General features: G+C 39.6%; 1 long non-coding RNA gene across 1 annotated transcript; it reads left to right on the forward strand.

The window, feature by feature from the left end:
• The first annotated feature begins 3,432 nt into the window (after nt 1-3,432).
• Nucleotides 3,433-4,741, forward strand: LOC122880557. The gene is made up of 2 exons (XR_006378967.1): nt 3,433-3,589; nt 3,715-4,741. It is a non-coding gene; the product is annotated as an uncharacterized LOC122880557 (long non-coding RNA).
• Nucleotides 4,742-13,119: the final 8,378 nt, after the last annotated feature.

Here is a 13,119-nt window from a genome sequence, read left to right on the forward strand (position 1 = left end):
AAATAATTTTTTTGCAGTTTGTGGTTTCTGATTGAGTGGGAGCTGATACTAAAATTAAGTTCCCTTGTGGTTCATCCAACCAGGTTTGGTCATCTTCTTTCAAGGACAGGAATGTGTAAATTCAGATTCTCTGCTTTCAGTGATGGTTTAAGCAGGTTCTGCTTGGCTCAAAATCTGCACATAAGTTACTCAGCCTCAACACCTTTAATTAAAAAAGAGCAGATTTGACTTGGCAAGTTAAACTTCATTAATGCAGGAAAAACTGGCAGTGAATCGTTCACAAGATTCACCCCTGCGTCTTAGGAGGTAGAGCGGGTCCTCCACTGTTCATAGGGTTGGCGGTTCAATATCCAGCTCTTGCCACATGTTGAGGTGTCCTTGGGCAAGATACCGAACCTGAAATTGATCCCGATGGCCAGGCCATCACCTTGCATTGTAGCTCGCAGCGATCAGTGTGTGTGTGTGAATAAGCGGCAAAACTTGTAAAGTGCTTTGGATAAAAGCATCTTGACCATCTTGTTGATAGTGATGCAGGCTCATTGCAAACGTCACTTGATTTTAATCGCCCCTCTAAAAAAGATAATAAAACAAAGAAGGTTATCTCCATGGTATAACCCCCCAAACCTGCAAATATAGCAAACAGGAAAACTTGAAAGGAAATCTGGAAGAATCTTGTTTAGCCTTGCAAGATAGTCTTAAAACATATAGGAAAGCCCTCTGCAATGCCAGAGCAGCATACTACTCATCATTAATAGAGCGAAAAAGAACAACAACCCCAGGTTTGGCACTAAACTGTCATGTGGTGTGTAGTGGTATGTGGACCCAAATGCAGATGACCAGGAAGCGGTATGAGGGTGAAGTAGCCAGATGGCTACAGTGTTTATTGGGGGATGATGTGGTTTACAGGCAGGTACAGGCAGACAGACCAGTAGGCAAACAGGTTACCGGAAAATTGGCAGCTAGGTCCAAGTACAGGGAAATGGGTAACCGGCTTACAGTGGTGAAAACAGGGAACTGAGTCCAATGAGGCTAAACAGTCCAATAGGGAGCAGACAAAGTTCTAAATCCAAACTCCAGACACGGTCCAAGGGAGATAAAGAATCCAAAACAGACTCACGGTAAGAAAGCTGTGGAACCGGGCATGGGAACCAGGTACAATCAAAAGTGCCCCAAACAGCGACACACACACAAGACAGGAACCACACAAGACAGGAATCACAATGAGCCGAAACTGAACAAAGAAAGAGACTCGGACTAAATACTCTAGGGGAAGTGAGACAACGAGACACAGGTGCAAACAATCAAGGAAGGGCCAACAATCAAAACTGGAGGGAAAGCAAACAAAGACAGGAAGTAAAACCACAAGACAGACAAGGGAAGGAGAACACTACAAAATATAACAGGAAATGAAAAACCCTCAAACTATAACATAAACTTCGGTTCTGCTGCGAGAGAGTTAAGGTGTCTGCTGGTGAGCAGGCCGACCATGGCCATCCGCCGCAGTGAAAGATTCCAGGAGAAAAGAGAGTTAGAACAAAGTGTCACTGACCGTTTTATTGACCTGGTGACATCCGGGTCACATGTCAGACTGGGCAATGCTGCATTCAATGGCTCTCAGGATTGTGGGACAAAAGATAATTCAGTTAACAATCACAGAAATGAATGAATTAATCTGTGGAGTCCCAACAACAGGAACCTTAGAAACAGCTGTAAAAACCCATATATTTAGACTACATTTCTCCTATTGACCTCTTTCAACTAACCTCAACGATCTTCATCTAAGCCATAAACCTGTCTCTTAGACCCCATTCCAACTAGGCTGCTTAAAGAAGTTTTACCCTTAGTTAGCACTTCTTTACTGGGTATGATCAATCTGTCTTATTAACAGGCTATTCCCAGTCTTTTTAAAATAGTTAATTAAACCTCTTCTTAAAAAGCCAGCTCTTGATCTAGGGGTTTTAGCCAACTATAGACCTATATCTAACCTTTCCTTTCTTTCCAAGATCCTCGAGAAAGCAGTTGCCAATCAGTTGTGTGACTTTCTAAATAACTATAGTTTATTTGAGAATTTTCAGTCAGGATTTAGAGTGCATCATAGCACAGAGACAGCACTGGTGAAAATTACAAATGACCTTTTAATTGCATCGACAGTGGACTTGTCAATGACAATGGACTTGTCTCTGTACTTGTCTTGTTAGATCTTAGTGCTGCATTTGACACCATTGACCATCACATCCTATTACAGAGACTGGAACATTTAATTGGGATTGAAGGAACCGTACTAAGCTGGTTTGAATCCTATCTATCAAATCGATCTCAGTTTGTACATGTTAACAGTGAGTCCTCCATGCACGCCAAAGTTGTCATGGAGTTCCACAAGGTTCTGTGCTTGGACCGATTCTATTCACCTTATATATGCTTCCTTTAGGCAATATTATTAGGAAACACTCTAGAAACGTTCATTTTTATGCAGATGATACCCAAATATACCTATTGATCAAGCTAGATGAAAATAATCAGTTAACTAAACTTCAAGCATGCCTGAAAGACATAAAAACCTGGATGACCTGCAATTTTCTGATGTTAAACTCTGCCAAAACTGAAGTTATTGTACTTGGCCCCAAACACCGCCGAGAAACATTATCTAAAGATATAGTTACTCTAGATGGCATTGCCCTGGACTCCAGCACCACCGTAAGGAACCTCAGAGTTATCTTTGATCAGGATTCATCCTTTAACTCCCACATGAAATAAACTTCAAAGACTGCCTTCTTTCACCTATGTAACATTGCAAAAATCAGGCACATCCTGCCTCAAAATGATGCCGAAAAACTAATCCATGCATTTGTTACTTCTAGGCTGGATTATTGCAATTCCTTATTATCAGGCTTCCCAAATAAGTTCCTCAAGACTCTCCAGTTGATCCAGAATACTCCGGCATGTGTACTGACAAGAACTAGTAAAATAGATCATATTTCTCCAATATTAGCTTCTCTGCACTGGCTCCCCGTAAATTCCAGAATAGAATTTAAAATCCTTCTCACCTACAAAGCTCTTAATGGTCTGGCACCATCATATCTTAAAGAACTCATAATACCTTATTACCCCACTAGAACACTGCACTCTCAGAATGCAGGGTTACTTGTGGTTCCTGGAGTCTCCAGAAGTAGAATGGGAGCCAGAGCCTTCAGTTATCAAGTGGCTCTCCTGTGCAATCAGGTCCCAGTTTGGGTTCAGGAGGCAAGCATCATCTCCACATTTAAGAGTAGGCTTAAGACTCTCCTCTTTGATAAAGCTTATAGATAGGGCTGGCTTGGGTGAGTCCTGAACCATCCTTTAGTTATGCTGCCATAGGCCTATGATGCTCCTCTCTCCTTCTCTCCCTCTCCATCTGTATGGATTTTTATCCCATTAATGCATGTTACTAACTAAACATCTTCTCTCTCCCATAGTTTTGTGCTTTCTCATCTCCTTTTCTCTTTCTTTTGCTTTTAGCAGGTATTTATGCCTCTGGAGATGCAGAATCTGGATCGGTGATTATGGGTCACCTGCTGCCCTGTGTTCCTGCTCGACAACTGCTACTACAATTGTTATTATTACTTATTACTATTATTATCATTATTATTACTATCACAATCATTCCTATAATTATTATTTTATAAATATTAATATTACCTCTGCCATTACATTATTATTATTATTTTTAAATTATAGGTGGAATTTGCATTGTGCCCCACCCCCAACCCAACACGGCAGCGGCGGATGGCCGCCCACCTTTGAGTCTGGTTCTGCCTGAGTGGTCTGCCTCTTAAGGGAAGTTTTTACTTGCCAATGTCACCAAGTGCTTGCTCATGGTGGGATGTGTTGGTTCTCTGTAAATAATATTATAAAGAGTACAGTCTATGATCTGCTCTGTGGGATAATTGCAATGAGATAACTTCTGTTATGAATTGGTACTATATAAATATAATTGAACTGAATTGCATTGAATTCATAAAAGCACTACATAAATGCAGCCATTTACCATTTATTTAGTTTGAAAAGCACATTTCTTAAACAAGTGAATAAAATGTTTTGCTGTTCCCACATCTCTGTATTAGGACTGTATTTTTTCCCATCAAAATCAACAAGTACTTAACAGGACTAATATGATATTTAGCAATTATTTCAGTACCCAGCCTTCATACCTGCTCAAGCCTTCACTTTATTATGCATCATAACAGAAACCACAACTAAAGTTAAATGTGTCATATAATGTTTACCTATAATGTAATGCCAGTTCAGCATCCCACATTGCCAACTTGTTCCACTAATCAGTTGAAGTGAAATAACATGTCGACCGTGGTTGTTTACAGTTTGGAACATTAGGTTATCATTATTGCACAAGTGTTCTTTAGTCCAGCTGCCCATCTGCTCTTCCGCAATTATTTAGGTATTTATTAGTTTTGATGGGTCTTGTTCACTATGGATTAAGGGTATACACTGGAAATACACACACACTCAAAAACATAAAAAGGTGCATGTATTTCAACAGAGTAGTGCAGGACTTGAAAGTACAGTCTGGTCTGTATGGGTCAGTCTTTGCTCTCAGCCAGTGTTTGATGTCCCTTCCTGTGAGTCGTCCCCTGGTGTTCTCACAGGATTTCACTCGTCAAATGGTTCAAACTGGACTCCACTCGGCACATGGCCATTTGAAGGAGTGGGACCAGTGACATACATACAGCCACATACACCAGAGCAACCCAGAACAAACAAGCAAACTGTGTATGAAAGCCATCTGCTTTGCCTATCAGACTCTACAACTGTGGAGGTGATCCATAGACAAAGACATCAGATGAGGTGGTGTGCAAGAGTGTGTGTGTATAGGGTGGTAGGTAGTGTTATGAGGGGATGGGGGCAGTCAAAACAAAACCGTTTGCTCCTCTGTAGGCTCAAACACATTTGCAGTCATTTAGTATGTACCTACAAGTATGTGATTTCCATCTAACATTGATACAAGCCTAAACTATCTTTCTCCTGCTTCTGTAATTATGTTCATACCATTGGATTTGCATTTGTGCGTGTAGTACACAGTGTCCACACTGACACATATTTTTGCCTTCCATCCACACTGAGGCAGCGTTTGTAACCACTACACTATACTTGACAGAATAAGCTGGAGGAACCAATGTAGAGCTTCACACTGCTGAGACCAAACAGAGTAACTAGCCATGTTTGCCCATACTGCCTATCCATCCAACCACACTCCTTACCAGATGATGGCCGTAATGCATCATTTTGTTATTTAGAAGAGATTTCACTGTTTTCCTATAATTTGCTGAAAACAACAGGTGGTTATATTTACTCACATATATTTCTACTATTACTATTACTACTACTATTATTACTATTACTACTACTTTAGACAAGTCATTAAATTTTATCCTGAGTAAGAATATCCACCCACACTAATCCAAATTCATTTCCAGATTCTGAGAAATGCTTTACTCCAGTAGTGGAGAACGGTCACTGCTTCAACACCAGTGTGTGGGGGGGTGGGCGTGTTTATTTGTCCTTTGAAACAATCAGAAAATTACATTTTATTTCTCTGATTCACCAGCTTTCTCGCTACCGGCGCTCCCTTTCCTAACTCACTCTAGAGGTTGTTCAATCACCACTGTCTCTATTTGTCTCTCTGTCTTTCAAACAAATAAACACAAACCAAAGGAAGCTTCTTGGTATTGCTGTTTTTCAGCATAGACTGAAAGCCAGACAGAGACCTTGAAGGTCCTCGAGGACACAGCTGGGAGAGTATCATAGTTTGGTTCATGAACTCTGCCTGGATAGCGCCTGGTTTCAGTGATATTTCAGGCTGACTGTGGAGCAGTTTGAATGGTCTGATCAATACACCTGCCAAGTGTTAAGTTGATCAAAGGAACGGTTCTCGAGAAAATCAAAGGACAGACATACAGACAGACAGACAGATAGAGATTCCTTCCTTTATAATTTGATTTAAAAAAAACTTCAGCAAGGATATTTGCAAGAGACATGAACAACCATGCTCTAACTTTTGTTTACCTAAGAAATGAGTGCTGCAAGACCCATGGGTAAAAGAACCCCCTAAGACAATGGATTGTTTTGATCAGGTGTTAGTGTTATTTTTTACATTACTGTTGGCTTATTTACCCAAACTAACTAAATAATAATATTAATAATATGTGAATTGTTTGCAGTTTTGAATGTCATATGCACATTGTTTTGTACAACTAACAATACATTTGTTTTTAAATCACATATCATGAAAATGCATTTCGAATGTGTTTTTTATAAACTTGGAGGTGTAAAATAAAAGCTGTGAAAATATGACTGCCATTACTGCCATTCCTCTGAATCTGAATATGAAGTAGCTGACCCAACCTATATAGAGCACAGGACAAATAGGTCACTGTCATATGCTAATAGGAAGAAAGATTCTTTTCTTTGGTGAAGCAAGGGTGTAATTTCCCCCGAGAATGTGGGGACATGTCCTCTGCACTTTTTGAAACCCATTTTACAATTTACAGTTGGAGTTCAAGTGAACTATGTCTTCTTACTGCCCTGCCACCATAACTCATCACTAATGCTGTTATTTGATAAAAATGCAGACATACAAATCTAAGATGCCTTCAACTGTTAACCTACACTCAAAAACCTTCACAGTACCCTGAGTTTCACCTCTTAGGCAGCACTTTGGATCAGGATACATACACTGTTTTCCAAGGGCTAGGTTTAACTCGCTTTAATTATCTTACTGTTGTATTGTTAGAAGATATGAGAAATGCAATGTCTCTGAGTTAGCAGAGCTTTGTTAGTGATGCTATTGTTCAATTAAAAACTGGTCTACACAACAAGATATGGACATATTATTCGATATTTGGTGAACTTTTTTCTGCAGATCATTAAAGGAGTAGTTCAACATTATTTCTTTCTGAGAGTTAGATGGTAGAGATGGATATCAATCTCATATCTGCATGTTAAATACAGACCTGGACTTAGGACGTAGTTAGCTTAGTTTAGAATAACAGACTGGAAGCAGGATGAAACAGCTCTGTCCACAGCTCAGAAATGCCCATACATGAAAAGAAATGTGAAAGCTACAATGTATAGGTTTATTTTAGTTTTTCTTTATTTTGTTTGTTTAATCTGTACACAATTTTGAAAACAATTAATTATTTAATTAGTTTTTATGGAGAGTTATATGCTGGAGCTATTTCTTGATGAACAACAGCTTATCCATCCACCCAACATTTCTGTGTAATGTTTCTGGCTGTTGTGTTGCCAGGTTGCCAGATCAGAATCAGAATCAGAAATACTTTATTGATCCCAGAGGGGAAACTCTTTTGTTACAGCAGCTCTCCTTTATGTCAGTGCACACAGGAATAGAAGTGCTAGCAAAAAATATAATACACTATAATATAGGTCAGAAAATAAATTAAGTACCAAGTGGGTATAAGTATAAAAAAGTGTGAAGTACCAAATGGGTTTACCGGTTGATGATAATAATACAGTATAAGGTAATAGTGCATGGACTGTCAAGTTAAGTGTAGCTTATTTAAGGTTATAATGAGACAGAGGATATTGCACAGCAGTAATAGAAGGATGAGTAATATCAATATCAATAAATAGGGAATTTTAAACTAAAATATTGCACAGGAGTATTACACAAAATATTGCACAATTATGTCAAGTATTGCAGAGATGTAATGATCAATGTCCAGTTTAATGACTTAGGGTCAGACAGACTACCCTTGGAGGGAAGCGGTAAAGAGTTTGATGGCCACAGGCAGGAATGACTTCCTGTGGCGCTCTGTGGTACTTTTTGGGGGGATGAGTCTTCTGTTGAAGGTACTCCTTTGCTTGACCAGCACGTCATGGAGTGGGTGGGAGACACTGTCCAAGATGGCATGTAGTTTGGCCAGCATCCTCCTCTCTGACACCACCACCAGAGAGTCCAGCTCCACCCCCACAATGTCACTGGCCTTGCGGATCAGTTTGTTGAGTCATTTTAGATGCAGTCAGATACAGGCAAGATGCTACTAAACCTGGCAATGGTCACTGTGACAACAAGACTTCAGGAAGCTACAGTACATTCAATCACTGCACCTGACTGTTAACCAAGAAATCCAGCACATAACTCCCCCTAAAACCAAAATATCTTTTAATTTTCATGAAAGTAATTTTTCTTGCAACACCAACACAGCAAACATTGACCTCCTGCATGCTGAGATCGGTAACCTGGCCAACAAACACAAGTGAGAGGATACATTGGTGCAAATGTTTATTGAGACTGGCATGTCCAAGATGCTATGCGAGTCATCTGCATAAATTCAAACCGCCACGTGCTGCCAGAATTAATGGGTTAATTACGTCGAAAATGTACTCGAAGGAAGTGAGAAAAGTGACGGATTGACGGTTGGAGCATGCAAGGATTAACAGCTTCTTTCATGGGTATATCTGTTTGCTTTTATCACCCACCAACTGGCCAAGACCACCATGCTGTGTTGCACTTGCACCGTCTGGAACACTCCCACACTGGGGAAGCTATTGCACAATGCATGGACAAAACAATGGATAAATGGGTGATCAAAGAGGAGAAGGTAATGCTAATTGTCACAGATAATGGGTCTAACATTGTTAAAACTGTAAGGCCAATCGAGGAGAGGAGAGAGGAAAATGAGAATGTAGTGTAAAGCGCTTTGAGTGGTCAGAAGACTAGAAAGGGACTCTGCAAGTACAGTCCATTTACCATTTTGTGTCCAGATTATGAGCAGCTGCTAAAGGACAATAGGTTCCAGAGGATGCCATGCCTGGCCTACACCCTTCAACTCACACTGAAGGACACCATGAAGCACACAAGTGCAGATTCAGTCATCACCAAAGCAAGGAGGCTGGTTCATGCAGTCCAGAAATCATCAGTTGCTACTGAAGCCATGGCAAAGAAGTGCGATAAAACTCTGATCCGGGACTGCAGCACACAGTGGAATAGCTCACTTGACATTTTGTCAAGAGAATGCTTGACACTAAGACGGAACATAACAATGTCCGTGAAGAGCTAGGGATGGACACACTGTTAACAAGTGACTGGACAAAGTTGGAGAACCTGGTGAACTTGCTAAAGCCCTTCACTGTTCTCACAGACCAGCTACAGACTGATCCATCCCTTGGTGGTGTAATGAAAGAAACTGGCGCAAGTCCTCCTCAAATCCCTGTGGGACTATTTTGCTGAGATTATAAATCCACTCACCCCTAAATTTGATCCAACACCTGCAGGAGGCTGCTTACTGGATCCCAATCTCTCTGTGGTTCTCCCATCACCAGAGATGCAGCCACTGAGGAGGGCTGCAGAGTCTTTTGTGCAGTACTTTAATTATTGACCAACCAGAAACATCACATCCCATCAAGAGGAGTTTAGTATGAAAGGTTTAAAAATTGATGCCAGGAGAAATGTTGTAGTCCTGCATTCTGAATCCAGACCATTCATATTCCAGATTTGTATTTTACTTTCTGCAATCTGAAGAATAAACTAGTTTGTACTAGGGCTGCAGAATTAATTGAAATATTATCGAAAACGCAAAATGGCCAAGTGCAATATCCAAATCGCAGAAGCTGCAATTTTTTGATAAAGGTAATAGTTTGTTCGGATGAGCAGATGGCAAATCATGATGATGTCATATCATCATGATTTTAATAGTTGTTTCAGTTAAAATTAAAATTGTGATGCATGCAGACACTGCTCTGGGAGAAAGAAAAAAAAACACCCTCCATCATATATTTTTGAAATTTTGATGTATATTGACAGTTAAAGCACAGTGCTCTTGATATAAGAATTAGCTGGTGACTGAAGTATTTGATTTTGTTTTTTTGAGCGGTATTCAAATGGTTGCAAACTGCAAGTTCACCAGATGCCACTGAATCCTACACACTGCTCCTTTAAGGCTTATTTTAAACCTCACTGAAAAATCGTGCATTCTGGGAAATCAGAATGCACAATCAGAAATGTATCTGGACCTGATGCTACTTTCCTGGAAAAGCAGAATTTACAGCTATGCTGCTAGATATGTGAGGCATCTTGGACAGTAAAAAATAAGGAAATATATGAGTAGGAGGAAGAAAGGAGGAAGTATATGAGTAGGAGGAGGAAATATATGAGTAGTAGGAGGAAAGTGTTCAAAACAGCAGTAAACAGTGTTTACTAGATATAAATGTCAAAAAAAAAGACATCAGAAAGCTAAGCCAAATGTTGTAAAGTTTGGCTTTGAATCAAAGCTTTGCCTGTTCACACCTGGGAGTGCTCTTGGCTCAGCTCAAAACTCTAATGATGCTAGATTGCTAAGACATTGCAGAACATGTTCTGTTGTTAAGACAAACCACAAATAACAAGTCAACAAGTGACAACAAGTGAGTTGAAGAAACAGTTAATCAATCACAGCTTTGTAGACAGGATTAATGGGGGGGCTAAATAACTAGCTATCCTACATTCAGATTGGACAATTCTGCAAAACCATTTCAATGAGGGAACTAAAACTTGGTGAAGTTCAGGGAAAGATGGTGGTTACATTTAAAAGGCGTATATTTCAGGTCTGTAATGGTATGCAAACTCTGCAGGCTAAGCTCCTCTAAGTTCCTTGAAGTTCTTGAATCCAAAGGCTTATGGTAGTGATCCTGTGGAAGCTGCTGACTTCCATTGACTTTTTGTTTGACTCCAGCGTCACACACCTGTAGCTGGCAGCCATACACTGTGATGTGTTAGAGAATTCGGTAAGGTTGGAGAAATCAGGGTTTTACATAGGCAGATGCTCCCATTCTTACCAATTACCGGCGGCTGTGGCTCAGGAGGTAGAGGGTCGTCCATGGCTCACAGGCTTGGTGGTCGATCCCCAGATGGTCAACCAACATTTAAAACGAGTGAAATCAAGTAATTGATAATCTTTGTTATCAGAGGATTCATTCTCAGAAACAAAGTAATTCAACAATGCAAAAATCTTTTGCATCAAGTTCAACTCTGGTGAATTCTGACACGTTGACCAGTAACAAAATGTCCTGACCGAGTTAGCTTTCTGAAAGATAGTAGGCCAGTTAGCTTAAAGAGTTATAGTATTGACTAAGGCTACCGGTCATTTCCCAGCCTGGAACATGCTAACCAGCAGGGATCATGCTTTCTAGCAAACACAATTGGCTGTGTTTGGCTGTGGGAAGCTGGTGAGGGATCCCATCAATGTCATGCGTTCATTACTTGTAGAGTTCTTGTATTATATTGAAACATAAAGTAACACTACTTGTTGACTCGAGACATCTCTGCCTGACATGAACACACACGCACACGCACACAAACACACACACACACACACACACACACACACACACACACACAGGTAGTGGAGTGTTTTATGTGTATTAGATGAAACAGTGATGCCCCTTTGTGAGCGTGCAGAACTCTGAAAGAGCAGCCAAGGAAGACTATGATGTTAATTTGGTTGATGATTTCTGAGCTCCTCTTAACTTGCACAAATCAAAGCCCTAATCTTTCTGAATCTATCTTGACGCAACTGATATTCTGCTTTTATTAGCCCGATGAAAGCACATCAGCCCGCCATTACCAGGGAGTCTGGCAAAAGTTAAAACTGTGTAATAATAGGCGGGTGTTTATATGAGGGAGTTACAGTATGAGGGGGGCTTATCTGTCTAACAGCAACTTGTCTCCTCCTACACAAGATTCTGGCAGAGCAGCCCTTCTCCCTTTCCCTGATGATTTATGAAAACATGTCTAAATATTTGCAGGGTTTCCATGCCTTCCTTCCATCAACATTCTGGCAAAGAAATGATGCATTATAACTGGCTTATGTTTCAATTATGAATGAAATTAAATATGATGTACGTTCAAATTATTTCATTCCTGATGATTTGTGCAGGGCTGCACCCATAGCTTGAACCCATGTTTCATTACACTGTAAAATAGCAACTTAAATTCATTGGCATAAATGAGAATTGCAAGTTGTTACGACTTCGAAGCATAAATTATCAGCATTTTAAAACATTTTAAAAGTTTTGTTAACTTGTCCTTTTTAAACAACTTTCACGGATCATTATATTACGCATTATATTAACTCATCCTTCATTAACTCAATCTAGTTAGATCAGTTTATCAATTTCAAGTCACGTCAACTTAAATTGTAAACTTATTCAGAACATTCAGAACCATTTCAGAGCTTCTAATCATGAGTTCAGTGTTGTAACTTAAAATGATGAGTTGACTAAATGTCCAGTTGATCATTCACTTAAATTTGAGATGTTTATAAACTGTTAGTTTATTAGGATATTTCCCAGCATGTATTGTATTTAGGTTAAAATGATCAAGAAAGCTAGAAAGAAAGTTACATGATGCAGGCTTGCTTTTTGAGTTTTTTTCAGTGTTAGGGTTGAAACATGAAATGGATGGGGCCTACAAGGAAGTTGTTGAAAAAATTTAAACTGCCTCATTTTCTGTGTGAAATTTGTTTCTACTGCCATTTATGCTCAGTACTCACTATACATAGTAATGTATGTAAAAATTTAGCTGCTCACAAAATAGCCTAATATTTGAACCATGTTCCTAAATTAATAAAATAATAAAATTGTGCTTGTAAACAAAGCAAAACAAAAATTACCAAACAAATGTGAGCCTTACTAAAAGCTGTGTAACTGTTAATGGTCCAGGATGAAATGTATATTGGAAAGAGGACAGCACTCCCCCCCAATAAATAAATAAATAAATGAATAAATAAAAAACCCTCAGAATAGCTCATTTAATCATATAGCATAATTTGCACAGGTAAAAAATACATTTGGTCTGAGGTGTCTATGACAAAAACTGAGAACTCTTTCAACTAAAATCTTAAAAACTCTCTTGGCCCTTTTGCATACACTTTGAAGCCACTAACTTCAGATCATCAGTTTCCCCTCTGAAACACACAAAAACTGGGACAGCGATAGGCTGCTATTCATCGTGAATGGGACCTGGCATTGCAGCCAAATGCCGCCCGCTGAGCTACAGAGTTTTAAAAGGCACCCAGCAACACTAAAGGGGAAAGTTTAGAAAAGCTCAACTTAATGCCAGTGTTCTGG

Source organism: Siniperca chuatsi, linkage group LG8 (genome assembly GCF_020085105.1).
Source record: "Siniperca chuatsi isolate FFG_IHB_CAS linkage group LG8, ASM2008510v1, whole genome shotgun sequence".
Classification (NCBI taxonomy): Eukaryota; Metazoa; Chordata; class Actinopteri; order Centrarchiformes; family Sinipercidae; genus Siniperca; species Siniperca chuatsi.